The sequence below is a fragment of the Gadus morhua genome, chromosome 13, assembly GCF_902167405.1.
Source record: "Gadus morhua chromosome 13, gadMor3.0, whole genome shotgun sequence".
Lineage (NCBI taxonomy): Eukaryota > Metazoa > Chordata > Actinopteri > Gadiformes > Gadidae > Gadus > Gadus morhua.
The window spans coordinates 22951530-22954654 of NC_044060.1; positions in this window are offsets into that span (position 1 = coordinate 22951530).

Here is a 3125-nt window from a genome sequence, read left to right on the forward strand (position 1 = left end):
TATCATGCACCCAAACACGGCGGCGTTTGGGTTTCCTACCTCGGACTCTAGCGCAGCCACAGGCGCGTTGGGCGCGTTGAACCATTTTTGTGACACACAATGATCAAGCGTCAGGTTAGGCGCGTTACTCGCGTTATCCAACGCGAGTAACGCGGTTGGTGTGGCCGTACCATTAGTCGATTGATCCATGATGAATGCAACAATTGCCTCGCAACTGGCTGTTTATATCTAGCCGGTGCCATGTTTGGGTGTGTGTCTGTGCCGTAAAGCATTTTCGAAACTACAATCTGACTACATTTTCGAGGATACTTCCGTTGCGTCACATCCGGATTGTGTCGGTCCGAACAGAGCAAGTTGCATATGCGCTTTTTCACTGGAGAGGCGACATGGGTAAATGACACACCCACCAATCGACCCAGAAATGGATGCAGAACCATCAGCATAACTCTCAACCTGCATACTTAATGTAATTTTGGCTAAAAAAGTTGCATAGTGGGCCTTTAAACATATAAATAGTTATAATAGTAATAGTTTATAGTTTATACGTTTAACATAGTTTAAGACACATAGATTTCGATTTAAATACACATAAATAACATAAATAACACCGTATTTTTGCTCTCGGGGGGTCGCTGCGAACCAGTCGCGCCGCCGCCATGGCAACAAACCCCCATCTCAATGCATACCCATCTCCGAATTCCTTATGATTAATAGCTATTTCTCTATCTTTGAGCTGACGACCTGTAGCCTGAATGAGTTGAAAATATTCTCGGGTATAGAGGCCATTTCTAAAGTCAGGCTGAAAGGGTTTAGCAGGATAGGCCTGACCGTCGCAGTATAGGGATAAAAACTCAATGCCGAAATGCTGGAAACTGAAAGGATTCCTAGCATAACTCCCTGTGAATGCTTTGTTATTCACAAAACCTATAATAACCATCTTGGGTATTTGTCCTAGAAATAGATTATCCTGGGTGCATATTCTGCTGCCAGCAGCGATGGATACATTCTTTAGACACACTCTATCAACGGGGTATTTGACGTTAGCTTGGTTTAACGCACGGGCATGGGCCAGCTTGATGCCTGGTGCTATAGATACCTTTTTAATGAAAACATTTGCAGACACTATAGATACACGGTATTCCACAGCACCATCGGACATCAGACAGAAATAATTTTGCTCTAATGAATCTCATGCGTAGATCAACTCCGTTAATCAACAGTTTCTCCTGAAAAAACATATCGACGTGTAATATATAACAGAGTAATATCTACTTGGGAGAATAACGTGCATCCTGGATAGTTAATCAGTCCCACGGGTGCCGCCGGAGCCAAGTCTGTTCCATCAGGATTAGTAATCTTGATCCTCAGGTGTAAATACGTATTGTTTAGATCTATATAGTCTTCGCTACTGGCCGATACAAAGAACTCTATGGGTCCACCATCTGTTAGCGCCGATAGCGGGGGTATTTCAATATATGTACTTTTTTCTATGGAAGTCTGCGTCATCGGCAGGGAGAAGAGATCCAGTTCGCTCTTAATGCATTCGTCTGACATGTTATGTAGCAACGCAATTGTTATTCAGCCCCTGCTATACTAGATGAATATATCGTTAGCCGCCCCTCTAAAACGACGGGTTGCCACCTTCCTGATCCTTTTAGGTTTGGCTCTCTTTTTGATAGATGCCAATCTTTTATTCTGTTTACGACGTCGTGCCGGTGCACGGGTACGCCCACAACCTATAGGAGGATACTTCGTTGCTCTTCTGGCATATACCCTCATGCCTGACCCCTGCTGTTTGGGCGTAGATGCAGCATGGGCTATGTTGGTCATAACGTCGCCTATAATATGTCTAGCAGCAGTCTTCAGATGAGGCTTTGCTATGCTAACCCCTCGCCTAAATAACGGAATAGCCATTCTATAGAGGCTACGGAACATCCCTCCGATGCCGGCTCCATATTGTGTGCTGCTACCCTCATAGCCAGGTAGCCCGCTCCCTGCCTGGTTTAAATAATACTGAACATATTTGTTCTCGTCGTAAGGTGGTCTATACCCTCTCATCCCTAGATAGAGCTATGAATTCTGCTGTTGTACAGGTCTAAAATGCAGCTTGAGTATCACTTTACCATATGTGAATTTTATATTTGTATTCTGGTCAGACTTTAGATTAATTTCAATACTCCAAGAGGGTCTCGGGAAACGTGTACGTAATGCGGCTTGTCGAACATGTGAATGCAGTGTCTCCTGCGAGTGTCGGTTATATTAATACTCCTTAGCAGGGGTACATAGCTATCTCCTACCAACTGATTGTCGACAATGTCGCTATATATGAACATGTTGTAACAACCCCCATGAATGTCGGTGGGGTGGGGGGCATATGCAGCATTCGACTTATGGGCTGATTGCTTGACCCCTGCATTGAAACCCAGCATAGCAGCCAGTTTTCCTCTAAAGACGATAGCTAGGTGATCGTCTCCTTCTACATAAATGCGGTTTCTAATACCTTCATGATGTAGTATAATACTACCGATGTCAGCATATTTGGCCCAAGTCTTATTGATTTGTAGTAATAACGAGCCGATACTATCATAAAGCCCACCAACTAATAGACATGATGTCATATGACCCGTTTTACCATCGAAAACGGTCATCTTAGCGTCCTCGGTAGGAAAGCTATGCCAGCTGCATGGGTACTGAGCTTCAATTAGGCCTACTTCATAGGGCTGCTTGGTGTGTATAGTTTTTGCTAATTTAGTTCTAAAATTCCATATCTTATTTTGCGGGTAGATCCCTGCCGATGCATTACTCGCCAGAGTCACATAGAAACCCCCAGACACCTCCTTATCCATCGTACACTCTGGTTATACTGGATTGTATGTCTCTTTACGCATCGACTAGTGTCTTTTCAGCTACCCATGAATTGAATGCATCCGGCCAGCCCAGCCATTTGACATATAGTAGATTCTTAGACCCCTCCCTTTTTCTATCTATAATCTTTTCTATTTTATACACCTTGTTTTTAGACACTATAACTTTTTGTAGCTCTTTCTCATAAAATGTTCCCTGGACAGGGGCACCTGCATAGTCTTGCAGCTTATAGACTGGAGGACACCTTGCTATGCGCTGCG